At 41.0% G+C, this 23,313-nt stretch overlaps 1 protein-coding gene across 1 annotated transcript in view; it reads left to right on the top strand.

The window, feature by feature from the left end:
- Positions 1-23,313, top strand: part of C2CD2 (C2 calcium dependent domain containing 2) — a 433,467-nt gene that overhangs the window by 101,220 nt on the left and 308,934 nt on the right. The gene's annotated exons all lie outside the window — the stretch shown is intronic.

Genomic DNA, 23,313 nt, shown 5'->3' with positions numbered 1-23,313 from the left:
ATTGTCTATCTGATCTACATTATTTTTTTAATGTTTTATGCGTTTTTTGTTTCATTTGAGTTAAATGATATAACTGAAAACAAAATATTGGCAAAGAAGAAACAACTGAAGTGGGTTGTACTGTGGAAATCAGAAAAACTGTAAAACTAAACAATTTTGCAAACCTCATATGGGCAAATCTGATGTAGGTTTAGTAATGTTGAACTACAAATCAAAACAAAAACTTTGTTTTTTCAAAGGCCTTTGATCCTTTTTTCCTTATGTCTCTCTAGGCCTTTCAGTGATTCACGGGTTATCATCCTTAAATCCTAGTTCTCTATTATCTATGACTTTTTTATATCAAAGTTGTGATAAAATTAATTTATGACATAAACTATGTTTTTTGAGGTTATAAACAAACAGTAATGAGCATGAGAATATTTCCATGCAAGGGAATGTCAGACTGGTGGTGCTTTACATAGGTCTTGTATCCCTCACGTGCATCACATTGTTGAATTAGAATCAGTGTGATGTTTGAGTAAACAAACATCTCTGCAGTGATGGAGTGAAATTAATTACTTTTGTTTTCTGATGGTGGTTATAGCCCATGCTTTGCTTTGCTAACCTTCTCCTTACTAGGTCTGAAGTTATTTCCAGTTCCTCTTAACATTTCAGCTTACAGATTGTTTGTGCCATAGCATATACAAAAGGTGAGTGCCTTCTCATCTGTATGTTATTACTGGACAGAATGTCCAGAAATATCCATTTGGCTCTTCTGGCTTTGAATTAAGAATAACTATAACCGTATAATGCTTTGATACCTCTCTTTTCATTAACTTTTCTTTACATAAAATAAGGAATTACATACAATCCTGAGAGTGAAGATTATAGAGAGAGGTAATTCTGTTATTGACTCAATCTGTAAGAAACTATATCTCTGTAAATCAAGCCTTTTATTTACTAGTGGATTAAGCATGGAAGTACCCCATTCTCTTCTTTTTAAAGCTATAAGCCTAAACATAGAATACAGAGCGTTATTTATGATAACTTGGATTGTTTACATAGTTTGACTACAAACTGTTGTTACAAACAAATCTTATTGCCATTATGTCTCATAGCTTATAGGACTCATTTCTCACAGTAGTTATTTTTGTGATTAATGCTTTTTAATACATACAATGTCTTTACTCGCATACTGCTATGATTGTTCTATTTATTTTAAAAATGAAGAGGTTCAGGAAAACTTCACAGCCATCAGAATTTGATTTTGCTGCATCTGCCAGTAAGCACAGTCTTTTGAAAAACGTGCTTAAAAAAAAAAAAGAAAAATCTCTCCGTTAATTGATTTCGTGTTCCATTTTTCATTTATGTATGTGGGCAGTTTTGGCTGATGGAATTCTTTAGTCCATAGCATTTTGCTAAATCTTTTTATATGTGTTTTTTCAAGTTCAAACTATGTTGTGAATTTTATTAATTAAAAGAATGTTTCCCAACTTAGTAGGCAGGCTAGACTAGACCCAGGAGGTGGGGTAGGGCACACTGCAAAAGAGGAGAACTTTGAGGGCAGGGAAAACTGCTTACCTTTCCCACCCTCCTGCAAATATGTTCCCACAGTTATGAATATAATTCTCTTTGAAAATCACCCATACAGCTTCCCCCGACTCTTGTGGTGCCTCCTACTGTGTCCGATTCAGTTTCCCCAAAGGTAAAGCTTCTGACTCAGGCAACAGCCCCAAAAACTTCTCTCCTCCCCTATTTACATAGAAAGAAATATTCAAGCAAGTTCCGGCAAAACACTTAAAGAGATTGTGTGAACAAATTAAAGTGGGTTTAACACCCATACAATTACTCTGATTAAGAAGTGAAGAGGCTTTCGATCACTGTCTAGCTCAATACTTTTAGTTGATTCACCTTAATATGCCTATATGTTTTCATATACACAAGACCTCGGATCTCTCAGATCATGTTTCAAGCCCTTCAGAGGAAATAAGGGCTTGTCTCCTTGAGGGAGCTATTGTGAAATACATTGGAGTATGAATTTAAAATGCAGCAGTTTGCCTGCATTAACTCCTCGTGTGAATGCTCTCTTCTGCACACAGAATGCCTAGCAGCTTAGTTCAATCCACTCTACTAAGATTAGGTTGATTAAAACCAGATAATACTAAATAAATAGTTTTTTCATTTATATGTTTTTATTTCAAAAAAGAAAAAAAACCAATGCTGTTTAAATTTGAATCAACTGTACATTATTGGCAGTGGCAATATCAGCCTAAGGAGTTTCACCTGTTTCCCATTTCCTCTCCTCAGTGTCTTGATTTGGTTGAAGCCAGATCAATTGCTTGTCCCAATTCAATGTGTAGCCTTACAAAATTGTGCCAGCACAGCAGAGAGGTTAAGGGGTTAATTTATTGGGAACTGAGAGGAATACTTTGAATTGCGACTGATGACAGTATGCAATTGAAGGACACCCTGTTACTTGAAGACAATTCAACACGCAGTCTACTTTCATTCTGCAGGTGTGGATTTTTGTGGAGTGAGGCAGAGGCTAATTAAGGTTTAGTCCCCCCTTGTCACATAAGTACTGACTCATGGAGTGCTGTGTCCGTAACACCTAATTCAGTTTAATCACTGTGCAGCCTTCCCCTTTCTGTTGGAATTACCTGCACTGCCCTCGTAGCCTTCTCGTGAGTAGGAGTAGGTAGAAGTGAAGGGAGGGGAGAAGGTAACAATATACCAAAGAAATAAATCAAAAGAAATACATTAACAGACACATTCCCACCCCAAAGAACAGGTAGCGTTCACTCAATTAGTCTAGACAGACTTTTCAACTACTAGATGGTAGGTGAAAATTCAGGACCTGGTTTGTGTGGTGGATACTGCAGAATGTTCTACATTTTTGTAGTTGGTGTAATTGTCTCTGTGTTGGGGTGGGTTAATTAAATGTTACTGCAATAGTTACGGGTGTCTGTTTGGTTTTTAGAAAACACTTAATTCTATGTTCCTGTCAGTTGATTTCCTGCCAAAACTATCTTGTCTTCTCCATGCTTCTGTTTTGGTTTTAGGTTACCTTCAATAACCCAGTGTGGTTTTATCAACATGTTGCTATTCATGCCTATGCTACTGAGGAAGAAACTGTTACAGATCAGAAGCAAGCTGTTTATTGTCACTGGAAAGGTAGTTCACATAAAAAAAAAATTCTGTTTCAAAACATATTTCCCTGCAGCGTTTCTTATAAAATTCACTTAGTGCTACATATTGCATAGGAACTTGTGAGAGATCTTCACATACTTTTTCATCTATCTTAAAACAGTTGCAGAAACATTTCTATTTTATAGGTATCATGATTTAAGTAGAATAGTTCCTGTCATCCATAGGGTTGAACACCCTCAACTCCCAATTAGTCTAAGTTGAGAATTGCCAGTACTGAACAGGGTTGAGTTTCCTCACAATTCTGCCTGTGGTTGACAGTTCATACACCATTCAAACAGGCTTTTTACTTATATTCTACCACTCAGGATCAGGGTTGTCTCCCTCAAAATAATCTTTCATGGTGAGCTTTCTCTTTGCTTGCCCTCATCTGTTCTCTTCAAATCAAGGGAAGCACACCTATTGCTGTCCTAGTTTTTCTCAACTCTGTGGTGGGAAAGAGCATTTTTAATGCATTCTCTATATTGCTAGCTACCTCTTGTCTTAGAATTATTGTTATGGCTTCAAAGTTGATGTTCTGCCCTTGGGTCTATTGCAGAAGCCACATTCCATTGACAGTGTTTCATAGCAGATGTCTTGATTGTTTGAGTAAGGGCTAAACTATGGACTGCCATTTGATGTGTATGCCATTCAGCTTCAGACCTACAAAGTGTATGAGCAGAACGTCTCCAGAAGAAAAGACTTTCTGCTGAAAGAATAAAGAAACAACTTGTGGGATTCTGATCCTGGAACAGATCATTCTGTGCTTGCTTTAAACCAATCAATTTGGCTATGTCTTGTAAAATGTGTCAACAAAGTCCAGGTTTGATCAGAATCCTCTTGGGGAACCCCCCGCAGATATGTGTCTTTTCAATTTATGGATTAAAGTTACTTTTTGGGTTAGCTGTTCACTGCAATGATGACAAAATCCTGTCAGTCTGCAAGCGCGAAGCCTCCTGGAGCCGGAGGAAGAAGGCGTCATCTGTAGGCTCCCCTTGATCAGGCAGCCTGTAGTAGACACCAACCACAAGGTTCCCTTCATTGCGTCTGTCTCTGATTCTTACCCGTAAGCTTTTGACCTGCTCGTGGCTATTCTTCAGGGACAGCTCTTCACACTGTATCGACTTCTTTATGTAGAGGGCAACGCCTCTGCCCCTCCTTCCTCGCCTGTCCCTTCTGAACAGCCTGTAGCCATCGATAGCCACATTCCAGTCGTGGGATTCGTCCTACCAAGTTTCAGTTATGGCAGTCAGGTCATAGCTTTTTAGCAGCACAGTAGCTTCTAACTCCTCCTGTTTGTTCCCCATGCTGTGGGCGTTCATGTAGAGGCATTTCATCTGGGCTGTTGGCCGTGTCACCTTCTTAGTGGAACATCCCTTGTTTCCCTTGAGGTGTTTCACAGAGGTTTCCTTGTTGGCTCCTACTACCTCAGGAGCCCCCGGCTCATCTCCGCAAGACTCTGACTGTGCTGCAGCGTTCCCAGCACGCCTCTGGGCAATAGGTTGAGGGCTCATAGTAGCACCTCATCCCTCTAACTGTTGTGTACCATCGCACAGCTCGTCACAGGCAAGCCTGATATGTTCCCCCTCCCCCTTCACATCTAGTTTAAAGCCCTGTCGATGAGCCCCACAAGCTCCTGAGCAAAGACCCTCTTTCCCCTTTGAGAAAGGTGGCTCCCATTTGACGCCAGCAAGCCTGGTGCTGTGTAGGCCGTCCCACTGTCAAAAAACCTAGAGTTCATAGAATCATAGAATCATTTAGGTTAGAAAGAACCTTTAAGATCATTAACCTAACATTACCAAGTCCACCACTAAAACAATTAAGGGTAGAGTAGCAACCCCACACCTCCTGGCTTGGTGGCTGGATCATTGATAATGAAAGTAAAAACTAGAATCATTAAGATTGGAAAGGACCTCTAAGATCATCAGTCCAACCATCAACCCAACACCACCATGCCCACTAAACCATGTCCCAGAGTGCCATGTTTACCTGTTTTTTGAACACTTCCAGGGATGGTGACTCTACCACTTCTCTGGGCAGCCTGTTCCAATGCTTGACTACTCTTTCCATGAAGAAATTTTTCCTAATATCCAATATAAACCTCCCCTGGTGCAGCTTGAGCCCATTTCCTCTCGTCCTATCGCTAGCTACTTGGGAGAAGAGACCAACACCCACCTCGCTACAACCTCCTTTCAGGTAGGTGTAGAGAGTGATAAGGTCTCCCCTCAGCCTCCTCTTCTCCAGACTAAACAACCCCAGTTCCCTCAGCCGCTCCTCATAAGGCCTGTGCTCCAGACCCTTCACCAGCTTCATTGCCCTTCTCTGGACACACTCCAGCACCTCAATGTCTTTCTTGTATTGAGGGGCCCAAAACTGGACACAGTATTCAAGGGGCAGCCTCACCAGCACTGAGTACAGAGGCACAATCCCCTCCATGCTCCTGCTGGCCACACTATTCCTGATACAAGCCAGGATGCTGTTGGCCTTCTTGGCCACCTGGGCACACTGCTGGCTCATGTTCAGCTGGCTGTCAACCAGCACCCCCAGGTCCTTTTGTGGCGGTGGCACCAGCCACAGAGCCATGTATTACAGATTGGGTCCACCTGTTCCTTCCAGTGTCACCTCCCACAGCTGGAAGGCGGGAGGAAAAAATAAGTAAGGTCTCATCTCTGTGAGGAAGCAGTTGTCATGGAACTGGGACAACAGACAGAAAGTGATCAGTCTTTTCCAGGGACCTTCAGTATGCTAGCTGGTGGTCTGAGTTGGTTTGAATTTGTGAGGGTACAGCAAGAGCGGGCTGCTCTCCAAGGGAAGGCAAACTGGGAGTTAAGGGTCACAGGCAGGCAGGGACCTCACTTGACAGGGTGCAGTCTCACAGAACCTGAACAAGAAGAACAGAGCAGGTCTGGTGGTGCTAGCCAGGGTCAGCCGCAGCCCAGTGATCACCAGCCAAGTCAACTGTGACAAGAGAGGTCTGAGGACAAGCCAGGAAGTCCAGATAGCAAGTCAGAGGCAGGGCCAGTGAGGTGCAAGGCACTGTGCAGCATACCTGCCTATGGGGTGGGTAACTGCAGCTCCCAAGCCAGAGAGCACAGGGTGTGTGAGTGGAGGCCCCAGATGAGGCTCCTCACTGCTCTTTCTCACAACTTAGCTGTTTTCACAGAAGCTTGAACAGCATCACCATATTAGAGCAGACCTCAAACACAGGCAACTAATCTCTTAGATGTGTGGGGTGGAATTGGCTGCAGAGGAGGATTACAGGGAAAGACGGCTACAGGCTGGTCAGGCTCTTGTGTGGTGGGTTGACCCTGGCTGGATGCCAGGTGCCCACCAAAGCTGCTCTATCACTCCCCTCCTCAGCTGGACAGAGGAGAAAAAATATAACAAAAGGCTTGTGGGTCAAGATAAGGACAGGGAGAGATCACTCAGCAATTACTGTCACAGGCAAAACAGACTCGACTTGGGGAAAAATTAATTTAATTTATTACCAATCAAATCAGAGTAGGGTAATGAGAAATAAAAACTAAATCTTAAAACACCTTCCCCCCCATCCCTCCCTTCTTCCCAGGCTCAACTTCACTCCCCATTTTCTCTATCTTCTCTCCCCCAGCAGTGCAGTGGGACGGGGAATGGGGGTTGCGGTCAGTTCATCAGACATTATCTCTGCCGCTCCTTCCTCCTCAGGGGAGGACTCCTCACACTTCCCCTGCTCCAGTGTGGGATCCCTCCCATGGGAGACAGTCCTCCATGAACTTCTCCAATGTGGGTCCTTCCCACAGGCTGCAGTTCTTCACAAACTGCTCCAGTGTGGGCCCTTTCCATGGGGTGTGGTCCTTCAGGAGCAGACTGCTCCTGCGTGGGTCCCCCATGGGGTCACAAGTGCTGCCAGCAAACCTGCTCCAGCGTGGGCTCCTCTCCACGGGTCCACAGGTTCTGCCAGGAGCCTGCTCCTGTGTGAGCTTCCCACAAGGTCAAAGCCTCCTTTAGGTACATCCACCTGCTCCGGCATGGGGTCCTCCCCGGGCTGCAGGTGGGTATCTGCTCCACCGTTACCTCCATGGGTGCAGGGGCACAGCTGCCTCACCATGGGCTTCACCAGGGGCTGCAGGGGAATCTCTGCTCTGGCGCCTGGAGCACCTCCTGCCCCTCCTTCTGCACTGACTTTGGTGTTTGCAGGACTGTTCCTCTCGCATACTCTCACTCTCTCACTCTTCTCTCTCACTGCAGTTGTGCAGGGTTCTTTTTTTTTTTTTCTCCTTCTTAAATATGTTATCCCAGAGGTGGTACCACTGTTGCTGATGGGCTCAGCCTTGGCCAGCCACGGGTCATCTTGGAGCTGGCTGGCATTGGCTCTATCGGACATAGGGGAAGCTTCTAGCAGCTTCTCGCAGAAGCCACCCTTGTAGCCCCTTCCCCTGCTACCAAAACCTTGCCATGCAAACCCAATACATCTTGGTATGCTCAGAGCCCTGGCAGAGCTCACAAGGGAAGGATGTAAGGGGGAGATTCAATCTGATGTCCTGTGTATCACATTTTCAATCTGAGGTTAAACAGAGACAGAAATCTTCATGTTGCACTAGAAGAATAAGCAGTCCTCCAGCTTCTGATCTAGACCTTATTCTGTGACCCCTCCTGTTCAGAAGTATCCTGTACGCAGTAGAGGTGAAAGAGATACTAATGATCCTGTTTCTTCATTGTAGGCAAGGTGAGGTTTTAGCATTTCCTTTGTCTTTTAATAAGGAGTTTAGAGTTCTGTCCCTTTACTAAGTATATTAATCTGGAGCTCAGAACTCCTTTCCAGGAAGTTGCCTATATTCTACCTGTTGGAGTGGATGTGGGTTGCTATCAAGGCTATCACATTCTTGTTCTTTGTTCTACTTTGAGAGAATATCCCGGTGGACAGTAGAAATGGAACTCACGATGCACCTACTTGGTTAAATGAACTAGGCAAATCCTTTTTGTTAAATGAATTTTATGTATTAATTTCCAAGACCTAAAGTTATCCAGCCTGTCATGGAGTTTGATTCACCTGATTACTCTTATCATGCATCATCCACAAAAGAATATTTTTGTTTCCCTACCTCTTGTTCTTGAATTTGAATTTAGTCCTCTCAATTCTTAAGAGTCTTTGACTGGGTCCAGTCTATTATTTCACCTTTCTAAAAAGGTAGCTTTTTGCATAGCTGTTATCTTTGTTAGGTGGATGACGGAGACTCGTGGCTGCTTCTCCTTATGTGAGAGGGTAGGCTATTCCTTCACGTCTGTCTGAAGTTTTCTCCTGAAAGTAGTTCTTTAGCCCCATTTACACCAATACATGAACCTACTAGGCATTTCCCCCTTATTTGTCACATGTCAATAGCCAGAGCTTTCTACTTGTGCTGTTAATACTTGCACTGTGTCCACAGTACCAGGCTGTTCCTAAGCTCAAGAGAGCTGAGGACAAAGCCAAGATTGTTTGGTGGATAGCTGATTGCTTGCGGTTAACCACTGTGTGAATGTGTATGTAAAGATAGAAAATGTGAAGATAAAAAAAAAGAGGTCAATAAGTGGAGTTCTTGGAGATGTACAGTTGACCTGTATTCACTACCCCATCATGTTCTCCTGGTTCTCCAGAGACCATGAAGATTGCTGGAGTTCTGTGATGGGGGGGCAAGATAAATAGTAATGACTGTTGTCTCTATTCTACTGTATGAGCATGCACGTGGAGTCAAAAACTTTGACACATGAGGGTGGAAAGTACAGCAGCAGGCTCTCTGCTGATTCCAAATAGAAATTTTTGTAAGAGACACACATGGCCAACATGTCTTGAAGAATTAGGATTACTGAAATAATCTGACTTTGGTACGGATATTTGCGGGATTAAATGTCACGTGATGTTTGTAATAGTACCAGTCTGATTTTTTTTTCTAGAAGAAGCTTTTTTGTGTTTCTAAAAATATAACAGTAAGACATAAGTATGTAATAGCCTTTTCTGTTTCTACATAAGAAAAAGTACAGTACTTGTGCAGCTTTTTTTCTGTTTGTTTGGTTTAGATTGTTTAGGTGTGTTTAAAGGAAAGCATAAGCTATGGGATCATTTAAGAACCCACACACAAGAAAGAGTTGTAGCATGTCCTACTTGTGGAGGAATGTTCTCCAGTAACACGAAGTTTTTTGATCATGCAAAGAAACAAGTTTCAGAAGAAAGTAAGTGGATATGCTCTTATTTCTGTTTATATTTCTAAGAGATTTTCATTTAAGGTGCTTTGTGATAATGTGCGTGTGTAATTACATAAATATTTCTATTTTTCATATAAGTCAATTGCAGGAAAGCAGGGTTTACTCCAGGAAGGCAGTTGTTTTCATAAAGCATAGAAGTTCTCTTGACTTTGCATGCCTGATGAATTAGGGTAATGAAAGTGAGCAACAGAACACCCTTAGATCTGTGTTTCAGCAGAAAAGCTATTCACTTGGCAGCTGTGGCATCGCACTGCCTCTCTTCTCTTGGTGCCCATAGCACAGCATGACATTCCACTGACACGGCGAAACTGCCCGTGAATGGGAAAGACTTGAATATCGAAGAGAGAACCTCAACAAGAGCCAGGCTTGGATTACAAAATCTCTGCAAGTAATCCCAATGAGCACTTAACTACTTTCAGGTCAAGAGGCAATTTTTTTTCTCTTCAGCTTCGCTCTTCCAGTAAGTATTTTCTTCACTGCAACGCTCCCTACCTCAACCAACTGTGTATTAGTTGGCATTCTTTCCTGCATGCTAAACAGGAAAGGAGAGGTGGTTGTTTTTTTCTGGTTTTAGGCACTTGGAATATATTTAGGAATTGTGGATGTTTTGGTGATGGAAGGTAGGTGCATTCCAGGTAATTGACAGAAGAGCTCAAATTCCAAACTGATAGTGTTTTGAACAGATTGTTATTCTGTTTAGGATAAAATTAACTTACTGATAAACAATCCTTTCCACTAAGCCTAAACTAAATTTTCTTCTGAAGAGTATTGGTAATGAAAAAGAATATTGAAACTGTCTCAGTGCTGTGTTAGCTTATTCATGAAGCTGGCAGCTATATGTTATTAATTAATAAAGCCTTCATCAGTTATTTGTATTGCCGCTAAATAGTTTCTATTTAAATTCAGAACAAATATTTGTTTGCCAGAACTGTCAGAAACATTTTGCCAATGCAAGGCTGCTACGAGATCACATGAGGGGACATGGTAAGTCAGAGCTTTTTAAAATAAAACATACTTTTCTCAAGGTCACCTTGTACAGAACAGGTTTGATAAACTTCAGTGTTATAAGTATTGTTGTATCAGCTAAGAAAATTAATATACAAAACCAGGGCAACTGTGTTACAAAAGCTGGAAAGTAAGAATTTCATTGCCAGTCCCTCTGAAGCATGGAAATCCCCTTCTTCATGCCTTCTGATCAAAAAGATGTTTCTATTTTGCAGTAGCTCCCGTGCAGATGCTTATTTTTCACTTGCATCTTTGTTTACTTGCTTGCATGACTAGGGGCATGGTTAAAGCCAAAGCTGTGTTTTAGCTTGGGCTGCAACTCTGCTCACCTTGCAGTGCATAATCAGCCTCATTCAAGTAGTGTAGTCCTTCGTTGACCTAACCACAGTCTCCCTGAGGTCCCCAAATTATTCCCACAAGTTATACTACAACAGCTATGACTTGCTGGGAAAGAATCCTACAGCATCTAAGCACAAGGAAACATGTGATATTGCTGTTGGACATACAGGAAATGCAGAAGCCGAGAGGTGGGTGGGTCTTTGCTTTGGGAATAGGAATATTTGAACCATGTAGCCAGACCTGGGTACCAGTCATTTAGGTTGTATAAACATACAAGTAGCTTTGTGCAGACTTGCTCAGTCAGGGTAGGTTCTACTTTCTAGTTGCATTCTTAAGGAAACGTAAGTTTTCACTGTCTGCAAGTCAACACATTGATGCTTAACAGCTATGCATTTGATTTGGTGCTTACTGTGAGCTACCAGGACTGACCATGTTCGTATTTAAATGGTTTTATAGTTGACATGCATCTGACTAAAATATCTTAATTTTTATATTTTATATTAGAAAATAGAGAATTATTTTCATTTTGTTTACTAGATTAGTTTTATTCCTTTGTCTCAGGGTGATTTTGGATAGAAATCGGAAATAAATACAAATTAATATTTTGTTTTGTTTTGCTTATATTAGCTAATGAAGCAGTTTAAATATGCTGTTGGGTTTTTTTAATTTAAAGCATAACACACATTAAGATAGATTTGCTATATTAAATAAAGCACATGGCTAACTGAACTATTTGTTTCTGGTCACTCTGGCTGCACTTGAACCTTTGTAAATTGTACAATGTGCCTGGCTGTCCTTGTCCCCTGATAATTCAGACTGCGTTCTGCTTGCACAGCCAGGGAAAATCACAAGGTGGCTGGACCTAGGAACCAGGATGGTGTGAACCTGTGTCATGTCCCAGTAAGCCACAGCAAACCAGCTGCAATGTGAACTTGGCTGAGAGAGCTGGGAGCCGTTCCTGGGTCCAACTGTTCAGGCACAGTCTAAATCCCTTTGGATATTAGAGCCAGTTACTTCCCCGGTTCATGATTCAGCTTTCTTTAAAAATTCTGGCAGCATACATGCCTGCATGTTACTGCAGACTGCTAGTGCAGACATGACATTTTCAGATTCTTACCCCAGTGTATTTCCTAATAGCTTGCTGGTAGAGATAAATATTGAAATTTTCTTTTAAAGAGCTTGCCTACCTATAAGAAATTATTCTGAAATAAGCTGTGATATGAATGCAAATACTGTAGGTATTCTGAAATCACTCCCGACACAGACATATTTACATGCCAGACAACTAAGTAAACTGTTGGGTACTCCCATTTCAGGAGACCGCTGAACTTCACTGATGCAGTTTTGCAGATTAAGTTATTCCAGACTAGTTTTCCACATGAAGCTATTTATTTTAGGGAGGGGGAAAAAAAGAAAACCAAAAACATTTTTCCTGGTTTAAGACAAACTATGGGGAAAAGTGCCTGTGCAGGGAGTGATTCCAGTGCATTATATTTTCTTCCTTTTTTGAGAAAACATGAGCACTTTTCTTTGGCCACCTGTAAAGCACTGGGCTGATTAAGATAATGTGTTGTTTCAAAGTCCTAAATAGAACAGATTTTGTCTAAATCCAAAACTTCTTTACTGAGACCCTACTGCATTCATCAGGTTGCTGATTCATATGCAGCGAAGCAAGCATTTGTTCAGCTTAAGATGTTACAGTCCTGCCTGCCAACCTGCCAGAGGTTCCCCGCGGTTCCAGAGTCGTCAGAGCAAACCTGTGTCTCAGCCATTGCACTTCGTAGTCTGGCAGCTTAGCATCATTATGCCTTAAGCAAATATATCTGAATGTGAAATGGGGAGGTGGAGGACAGACACATATTCTTTCTGCCACCTTTTTAAGAGTGGTAATACCTTAAACACTAAAAGTAGATTTGCCAGTGCTTGTCTGCCAGAAGGCCTCCAGACAACATCCACCTTTTAGAAATCCTCCCAAAGTGCCAAGGGGAAGATGATAATCATCTTTTTTGTTAGAGTCTAGAGAGTGAAAAATGATCCTCTACATCTTTTTCCCTTACCATCTATTTTCTGAAAGTAACTTGCAACATTGTAAGACTGACTATTATTTCACTGCTCTATTGTATCTGCATTCCATTTTTACCTCTTTTTTCCTCTGGATATTTTATTCCCAAATGTATTATAAGCTGTTAATGTTAATATGATATTTTAATATATTTTTTGTCATATGTCATAGCAGACAATGTCCTGGTGAATTTGTGATACAGAACTGAAAGTTTCTTTCTTTCTACTATCTTTTCTAGTTAATCATGTTACATGTGCCCTTTGTGATACAGTATGCACAAGTGTCTCCTCCCTGAAAGCTCACATCAGATTCCGACACTGTCCTTTCCATTGCCACCTCTGTGACAGCGGGTAAGAAAATTTGAGGCTTGTAGCTATGTGAGCAGAACGGTAGAACCAAGTTAGTGTTTTACATAGGAGTTAATAAAGAAAGAAAAGTTTTCAACCACAAAGATAATCACCCGTTCAATGAAGAAATCTAATCGATTCATCTGCTGTTCATCTGCCTTTGGCTGCTAAGATATTGTTCATGAACTTCTGGTGCAAGTAGGACTGATATGTTAAAAGGTGAATTTTCTTGGCAAGACTATGTGTACTGCTAAATGGTCGTCACAACAAGTTGAAACGTGTAGCAGTAGTGCCTTAAACTGTGGGGTTTGCCATTCTAAATGACTGCTGTCTGTTTGCTGAGAGAGTCACAGTCTTTTCCTTTGAGTGATTTTTCTGCCACAGACTTACTATACCTTCTGCTGTCTTCCACTGTCATGTCTCTGTGGTGGTTTCTTTTCTTTGTATGATGCCACACAGCAGTGAAGTTAAAAAAAAAAAAAGTGGCATTGTCATGTGATAGACCAAGTTGCATATAAAAGAGTAGGCAAATTATGTTTAACATTGCCAGAGAAGATGAGAGGTCTAGACTTCATATGCTGGAAGTGGGATAAAGTGAACAAATATTTAAGTACTTTTCTGTTCATGCTGTGGGCGGAGAGAAGGAAATAATCTGAATTTCTAGACCAGAGAGGATGAAGTGACTGATTGATAATGGACAAGAATTTTCTCTCTGTGAACAGAAAGAGAGGGTGATGCCTTGCAACACGGCTGTGGAAAAATTACCTAGATTTGGGCATGGTGTGGATGTGTGGGAAGAAAGAGGGAATGGAAAATGAAATCAAGAGCACATCAAAGAGATGTCTGTACTATCCCCTTTTCACAGGTGGAAAAACTGAGGTAGAGAAACGATTTACACATATTCCGCTTTCACTTGTCATTGTCAGAGCCAAAAATTACTACCTCCCAGTCCTAAACATTAACCACAAGACTACTCCTCTGTACTATTATATCTGTTATTTGTTTTACCTTGTTTTCAGTTTTAAGAACGCGTATGATCTGCATAAACATGTTGAAACACACAGTGATTCAGATGCCTACAGCTGTGATGTTGAAGGATGTGGTTTTACTTCATGGACTTTACGAACTTTGAGACACCATTATAAGAGAGCACATGTGGTGAGTATATTAAATAGCAGAATAAAATACATTGCTATAAATGAGACTAAAGTTTCAAATTTACATGAGTTTAGTTTCTTGTGAATTAATGAAATGTTTCATTTTTGCATCAAGTCAAGTATTATTTGCACACATTTCTAGGACTCCTGCAAGTATTATGCAAATACCTGACTCATCCTTACCTACAGATTTTGTGTGCTCTACCTTACAGGTGCATGCAGTTGCATACTGACAGTCTTGAACTCTGGCCAACCCCCAGCCCCTTTTTTTTTTAAAAAAAAAGAACGAACATGCCAATCTTAATCTCCACAGCAAAATACTTCATGGATTAAAATCCAATGTCACCTTTCTCCTCACGTTGGTACTCCATCCTTAGAACTAATACGTTACCTGAAAATAAAGAAACTATAAAATATGTAAAGCTTACATCACTTTTAATTGGCTGAGTCTGGCCACAACATTAAAATAGTTTTGGCTGCTATAATTTATGCACACTTGTTGCCTGTTTCTTCAACTTTCTGAGTTAGGATCACTGCTGTGTTGTAAAATGAATATATTTTAGTGGAAGCTGTGTGTCACACTGCTATTGGAGATATCTGCAATACTGACGGCCAATGCAGAGAATTTCCATGTTCACTGGGGTTCCTTAGTCAGACAAGTTCTAAAAGCCACAAATTTTAAACATTTTAGGAAGTTAACTTCAAAAAGGTTTTCAGCTAGTTAGTGTGGTTTTCCCCTTTTCAACAAAGGATTATTTTTTGTCATATATATGTTGCAAGCCTTCAATGACTCTAACAGTCTTTCTTGCCAAGAGTAATGGCATTCTGAAATACAAATGCCACATCTGTCAGAAATGTTTCTCTTGGAGTTATACATTGACCCTACATCTGCGAAAAGCTCATAAACTCAGCAGCCATTCTCGTTTCAGGCATGCTACCAGTTGATTCTTGTTCAAATAATGAAGGGTTGTTTTTTTAAAAAAAAAAAAAATTGTTTAAGAGATGCAGATATTTAATTAAATGCTATCTTAAGTTTGGTTCACTTTTAAACATTCTGAGTGTGAAACAATCTACTACCTAGGTTTCACTATCATCGTGGAAAACCGAGTGTAAAGATGGTTAAACCAAGGAAAAAAAGGTCTTTTTGCTTCTATAGTTTTTACCACTGTGAAAATCTTGTAACCTAGATTGTTGAGAGAAATTTTTTGAGCCTGCAAGTTGGATCCACCAAAGAGAGTACATAAACACATCAACAGCTTCTGTAGTATAAACAAGCCATGCTCTCCATTTTGGGACAAGAAAATCCAGCAAATAAAATATAATTACGAATAGGTATCTCTTATTTTCTGTTTCATGATGTATATTTGATAAAAACTACTTATTGGAACTCTCTTGCAGGTGTTCTTTCACATAGAGTGTCTTTTGTTTGAGTACCACCTAATAAATGGCAATCTAATCCACCTCTTAATTGCTGACATTATCCATTTTGGCAATTTAATTAGATGCTACTCTTATTTCCTGATGTAAATGCTATGTTTGTAACTTGTATTTGCAGTATTTTCAATTTTATTTCCTTAGATATAAAGAAGATGATGAGGGTCATATGAGTTTGAATTTAGCAGTATATAATGCTGTCATGGGTTTAGGTCAGGCTCTTAACAACAAGATGGTAACAAGTCATCACCAAGTCAAAAGAGTTTTGGAAGAGGAGGAGGGGACTCTCACGAAAGACACACTTCGAGAGCAGAATTGCTTTTCACACAGCTTCAGCCATGGTTACAAGCTACTGGAGAACATGTTCTGGTAGAAACAGAGACTTCTATGCCAGAGCCTGTGTATTCTGAACTTCAAACTGCTGTACAGCCATTTGAAAACTGTTGTACTTCTGCTAAAGTTGATGAAGCAACACTAATGAATGTGAAGGAAAAACTAGTAGAAACTGGAACTGGGCTTGGGAATTCAGATAGCTTTCTAGAAAAACTGTGAAAAATATACCCTTCGGAAGAGGTTTATTTTTTTAAACAAAATATATTTTAAAGTCTTCACTTTTATCTTTGTCAAATCTTGTATATAATACTGTGTTTTCTCAGCTCTCATGTTAAATTATTCTAATGTGCTTAGAGAATACATGCAAGATACACACAATATTACACACATGTAGTACTTTCATTTATAGCCTTTTGGAGAAGAAACTTTTAAGTTCCATATATTCATATAGCATATATATGTGTGCATGTGTGTGTATTTATTTATTTATTAAAAAATCTAGCCCGTGGGGAAAGTGTTGAGCCAATGCAGGAGACAAACAGTTTGAATTGGTAGGTAAAACATCCCATTTTTTATTAGCCCGCTATGTGGTTTATTAGAAGTCAGAAAACAGACAACTTGTGAGATGTATATAAAAAATTTACAATTTTGGCAGGTTTCTTAGCTTTACTTAGTGACTTTAAAATTATTTCAACAGTTATTAGAGAGACTTTATTATTATAATGGCTTTTTAAGCTACAATGTATTTTTATTTAAATGTATTCATTTAAGAAAGAAGGTTATGTCTAAATAAAACAGTTAAAGATGTTCATAGAGCTGACTTTAGGATTTATACACCATTTGGTATAATGGAAATTTTATAGTTATTTGTTGGGTGCTGCAGGTACAATGACAAGAAAGTGAGCGAGTGATACTGGCAGCATGGCTAAATGTGCCTAACTGTATTTTCATAAATAATTCCACATAGCCATAGCTGTTCTGATCTGTTAGGAGAAGTGCTTGGCAAAGACATTTTATTGATTCTTGTATAAAGGGCATAGACAAAAAGACAGGTATCTTTCATCACAGTAAAAATTAATTACGATGTTTGAAACGTTTTTTTAAAACAAGAACCAAATGAGCCCTCCAACTAAAATATGCAAGACTTACACACATGAGAAGTGAGCTACAAGACTAATGTACCCTGTATTAGCTACTACAAGCCAGCGTCCCTTGAGGACCCAGAGGTATTCTCTGAGGAGGGCTTGCTGTACCACTCTGAAAGCAACTTTCTGTGCGTACGCGGAGCAGTATTGCGTCACCACTGCTTACTGAATGTTCATTCCTTCATGTAGACAAACTGATACTGAGAGCCCAGGACAAGCAAGCAACCTGCACACGGGTGAGTCCCCGGCCAACCAGAATGGAGATATCAGACAGACTGGGAATAGTTTGAACAAAAAGGCCGGTGGGAGCAGGTGAGGAGTTGGTATCGGCACAGGATCTGTTACGCTCTTAACGTGAACGGTTCCTTCTGCTTCCTACGTTTGCTGGCACAAAGAGCACAGGGAGAGCGAGCCAGCTGAAGGGCCTGTGCCGTTTTGCTACAGCTGCTTTATGAATGGGAGTGGGGCTTGCTGGAGGGAGCCCCAAGTAATGCCTCCAACTGGGCACCCGTGCTCAGACAGCAGTGCTCACTGCTGCATCAGCCTAACAACCTAGACCAGGTTGTCTACGATGGTCAGCAATCTTGGCCAGAGAGAGAAAAGGAATTTAAGACCCCTGTCACAAAAATAGGCAGATTAAAAGTGATGGCTGTAATCATCTCCTGCCATAGCTGTCCGCCTTGTTACTGCCTTGAAAGTTCCTGCTTTGCAGGCAGCTGAGATCTTTGTGCTCAGGTTCTAATATTATTAAATGTGCCGGGCTGTAATTTGTGGCAATTCAGCTGGTGTTTGAAGAGCAGTGGAGCCATCTGTGCAGTGGGGCCAGGCCAGACAGATGTGGGTGGCAGCCCGATTTTAATCTGCCTTTGTGCATGAATCAGAGACCCAGCATTTTTAATACTTTACAACGCGAGTAAAACTGACTCACGTTTCTCTGGGCAATGAATAGGTACCACTATAGCCTCTGGGATTTCCCCTGCTAAATATCAAAGGCCTGCAACAAACAACAGAGGTGTTAATGCTTCCCAAAGAAAGAGTCCTTTATAATGGAAAGTATTAGTCAACCAGAAGACAGAGGAGTCTTTTCCAGATCTTTTTACAACAGTTTACCAGAAGCCTCTAATCCAATATCCAACAATTTACTCCTTTGGGCAGATCCCCATGCCTGCCTGATTGCGAGGTTGCTGCCTTGAGCGCAAACTGCCTTGCAGGTACCAAGGTTAATTTACACAAAGCCCATTCAGGGCTTCACATGACAGATTTAAACACGGCATTATAGGTTTGTACTTGAGCTGTGGAACCACACTTGCAGGGCAAGGGTATGGCCTGCAAGTTCTAAATTGCCGCAACTTCGTGGGAGCCTATTAAACACGTTTTGGAAGACAAAATCAACTGTGGGGGCAGACACAATGGGATGATAATTTATTAATGGAGACCTATTTTTCAAAATCACATTTTAAAATAATTTCCCTGAGTTATGCTGCTTAATGACACTCTAGAGTTTTCTTCTACTATTGCTTAGGTACCTGTCCCACATTATTATTATTCACAGTGCATGCATTCACACAAGGGCTTTGCAAAGCTAAAAAGTTACACCCATTTTCTTGTCAGTAATCTAGTTTAGAATTTACATTCATATATTATTTTGTATACAGAGGCTTTGTTAACACCCGTGTATTTACTAGGCAATAGTAGTTAGCGACAATGGATTTCAAAGTTGTGTTTTCAGAGTTTTTTCAAATTTTAAGTGTTGTATTAGCACTCCAAGCTGCTGGTTTGCACGTACAAAGCAAAATAAAATACCCATCTGCATGACAGCACTGTGGTGAAAGGCGGCTTTTTTCCTGATTTTGATACCAAATTATACATTTTTCATGCTAGTTATTTGTACTAACATAACGGCATGTAAATCTATTCAGTTTTGAAAACTAGGTTTTTGTTTCTGCTTAATTTTCAACGTGCCTCTGAAGCTGCTTTCTCCCCAGCAAGCGCTGCCGGCTGCTGTCCCACAGAAGAGCCTACAGAGGGTGCCTGCCGACTGACTCACCCTGCCACCTTGTCCCACGACATTGTGTGACACGGGGTACGCATCAAGCAAATATCTTCGTTGAACACATCCTCTGTTCAGCGCCTCCTAGAAGACAGAAGCTTTGCGAGAAACAAGACGTTATTTGCTGGGATTTGTGGGACCCAGCTTGAAAAACAACTTCTTGCCGTGCACACAAGGTATGAGGTGGACGTGAGTCATTAGGGACCTGTTCCCATGGAGCCAGATCATCAGATATGGTAAACTGGCACAGGTCCACTCGAGTCTGTAAAACCAGCATAATGTCTAACCGCGGCTCTGGCACGGGACCTTTGCGGATTTCAGTGGGACCGGACTAGCCCTTGGCTTTGTGGAGGCAGGAGGAGACAGCTTGCCAGGCTGACAAAGAAACCCTTTGATAATGACCTCAGAGATGGTGCCCTGCAGCACAGCTAACAGCAGGAAAAAAATGTACCTAAAAAATGACGGTGTCTGCCAGGAAGCAGAGCAAGACGGAGCTTGAGGAACTCATGCAGAACACCTTTTTTTGTTCTCAGAGGTTTGAGAACAAAAATTTAAAACTAGGCATTCTTTTCTCTCCTCAATACCACAGAAACAACTGTGTTAGCCATTCACTGCTTACAAGACTGCACTTAATCTTTTCTTTTTTTTAATTTTATTTTTTCACTTTGTACTGGCTCTCTACTATCATAAATGAGCTGATAACAAGATATATGTAAAATTCAGGTTGTTTAATACTTCTCAATTAAGTTCCTGAAAGGAGGGCTTTTTATTATCCTTACAGAGGAAGAATGTTAACAAAAATAGTTTAGCAGTTTCTAAGAAAGCAGTCATGAAAAAGCACAGTATTTGTCTTTTGGAAAAAAAATTCTCAAAGCTGGATCATTAAGCAGCGCTATTATTTTGCATGAGCTTTAAAGTGTAGCGTCTGGGAGAGGAGTGGTTGCCCTGATCTGGTTTTTGGCATATAATTCCATGAAGTAAGACACGTTAAAAGCAATCTGCAAAGCCTACCTAAAGCCCTGAAACAGTAATTTTCTTACTAGATCACATCAAATACAGAGTATGTTCTGTTACTGTGTCTACAGCAAGGAGCTTATGTGATCTCCAGCAAATTACGACGTGCCTCAGTTTTCTGCCTCTAAAGAAGAGTTCTCAGCTTTACAAGGAAGCCACAAGATTTTTATTAACTTGTGTTCTGATTTGTTCAGCTATTACAGTCACAAGCACTAAAAACATGCTGACGAAGGCCCAAGCATGGTCCCCAGCCTGCCTTTTAATTCATGGCTTACTTTTGTACGTTCAAATCAATTTATAAAGGAACTGACTCTTGGGGCGCTGAGCAGGCAGAGCTGCCATTGACTTAAACTCTGAACTAGCAAAAATTCATACATGTGCCCGACTCTGGGCACTAGGAGCAGTCCAGCCTGGAGTGTGTAGTTGACTTTGGTAGGATTACCTACACTGTACCTTTTTTTTATTTAAATTTTCTTCAGTGGAAAAGTTGGTTTAAGAATTCCCACCCTCTTCCTACTGCTCATTTCTACCTCCACACCACACTTCTCAGTCGTTTGCGAGGGTGTGCTTTAAATCAGATCAGCAAGGAACGTCAGCATCTGCTAGGATGTGTAACTATGCCCCTTTCATCACCTTCGGAGGAAGTTTCCTTCCAGCCTACTCGCAAGTCAGGCCAGTTTTCTGATCTGTCTGAAAGCTAACCAAGGGAGGGTTTTTAAGTGAGATCATTGAGTTGATTCAGTAACTGTTCAACCACGTGAGTACAACCGTGTGAGTACTAGCACCGGCACACAAGAGGAGACGGCAGTCTCCTTCAGAGACAACGTAGTTTTAGATCAGCTTAAGCCAACTGCCGTATTGCACCGTTTGTGTACAAAAACCTAAGTATAGCTCAAATGTTTGCAGAGTGGGTGAATGGGTGGATTTTTGCTTTATCTTTGGGAAAGCTGCAAATTAGTGCCTTTTTTGTATCAGCTTTAAAGCTATTACATAGTTGCCATCTGCTATCTGTTCACAGAACATAGAAGCAAAACATTTTAGCTCTAACAATACAGGACAAAGGTGTGCTACAACCTGTTAAAGCTCCAGGTTGGTTGACTTCATAGACGCCAAGCAACCCTTTAGAAGGATTTCATTCTAAAAATTAAAGGCTAAAGCACTGGATTAAATCCCGTTCTCTGAAAGGACTGAGAAATACTGCAAGACAATGAAACAGTGTAAGAAGAGAGTTTTCTTTGTGATGCTTCTGCTAATGTACGTGCACGGGAGAGAAGGATTTATACAAGATTGGTTACGTTGCCACAAAAAGATACATTAGGTTGGTTTCACATGATTTGTTCTCAATAAACCTAGTATTGACTGTTGTTTGTCAGCCTGGCTAGCTATTAGCATATTTTATTTATTTATTTTTAGTCAGGGACCTGACTGCTCTGGAATTCCCTCTCCACCTTCTTTTTCTGCCTCTTAAAGACAAGTTCTTCTGGTGCCCTTCTCCAGCCTTCCCACACTTCAGCAACTAAAATCTCAGAGGCTGGGCAGCCAGTTCTCTAAGCACCTTAAATGTGAATTTTATTTAGACCTAGCCCTTTTGAAAGCACTTAAGTAACTGAAATTCTCTTAGATGAGCTCTTTCCATGTTCTATCATGAGCTCTCACTCCTTTGTTGCTGGTGTTTGTTGGAATTAATTCTCAAATCACAGTGCAGGTAGAAGGTATACAATCTACTTCTTGCTTAAACTCAACTGCCAACTAAGTGCAAGTTGGGTTTCGTCTAACATTGTTTTACAGCTTTCACCATCTTCCCAATGAAACAGGAGTTTGAATGACAACATATCATTAGCAGAATAAAATATCTGGTGTGCTATTTGGAACAAAGTCGTGCACACCTCCAGAAGACAGAGCATCCAAGGCCCTGCTTTTCCAAATAGCTTCAACTTAAGCAGAGGTCCTTGAGAGCATGGCAGTCTCTCCAGGCGGATCCAGTCACAGCTGAAGTCCCAAATCAAAGGAAGGAACAAGTTAGGGTGATAGCCAGGAGAAAGAGGTCATAGAGGTGTATTGTTGGGTCACACAGGGAGCCTAAGGGCTTGTCTCTACACAGAGCTATTTCTTATCCCTGATTTATTTATACATAGATGCTCTCATTCAGAGAAAGCCATTGTTTAGTTGAATCTGGAGTAAATCAAGCAGGAACAAGTCCATGCAGAACAAAGCCCTGAGAACAGACTTGATGTCCCATGTCTTTTGAAAGTAATGTAATGTCCCTATAGATTCTTTTTAAATGGAGCTTTGCAAAGACAAGACTGATTACCGCTATTATCCTAGCTTTAAAACACATTGTCCTCTATCTATTGCCTTACCCGCCAGATTAAATGATCATACACTAACTGCCTAGAACAATCAACTTGAGTCTGATATTCACTATAACAAACAAACACAAGCTTTATTAACCTTTAGATACATGATAGGTGTGAAGGTCACGATGCAGATGGGAACAGTCTCTTGACCATCGTGTTATGTTGCAAAGGTTGCAGATTCCTTCCTTCCAACTGCAGCATCTCAGTAAGAGAGTGAGGCCCTCTATCCCTTGGTCCCAGCCCTGCAGTAGGTACCTGCAATTAGATCCACAAAAGGATTCAGGCACTGAAATCTGCCGCTGGGATCGTCAAAGCTCCGACTCTGGGCTTAAGCTGCGCCAGGGGAGGTTTAGGTTGGAAATTAGGAAAAATTTCTTTACGGAAAGGGTAGTCAAGAATTGGAACAGGCTGCCCAGAGAGGTGGTGGAGTCACCATCCCTGGAAGTGTTCAAAAAACGGGTAGATGTGGCACTTTGGGACATGGTTTAGTCTAGTCTACCCTTGATTGGTTTAGTGTGGACTTGGTAGTGTTAGGTTAATGGTTGGACTGGATGATCTTAAAGGTCTTTTCCAACCTAAACGATTCTATGATTCTATGACTCCCAGGGGCAACTAAACCCAGAGTCGCATCGGTTCTTGGCAGCATGGTTTCCCAGCGCTTAAAAAAAAAAAAGCTTGCTTTGGAG

The sequence above is a fragment of the Pelecanus crispus genome, chromosome 1, assembly GCF_030463565.1.
Source record: "Pelecanus crispus isolate bPelCri1 chromosome 1, bPelCri1.pri, whole genome shotgun sequence".
In the NCBI taxonomy this organism is placed as follows: Eukaryota; Metazoa; Chordata; class Aves; order Pelecaniformes; family Pelecanidae; genus Pelecanus; species Pelecanus crispus.
The sequence above is the reverse complement of the archived record's forward strand: the minus strand, read 5'-3'. Positions and strand labels throughout refer to the sequence as shown.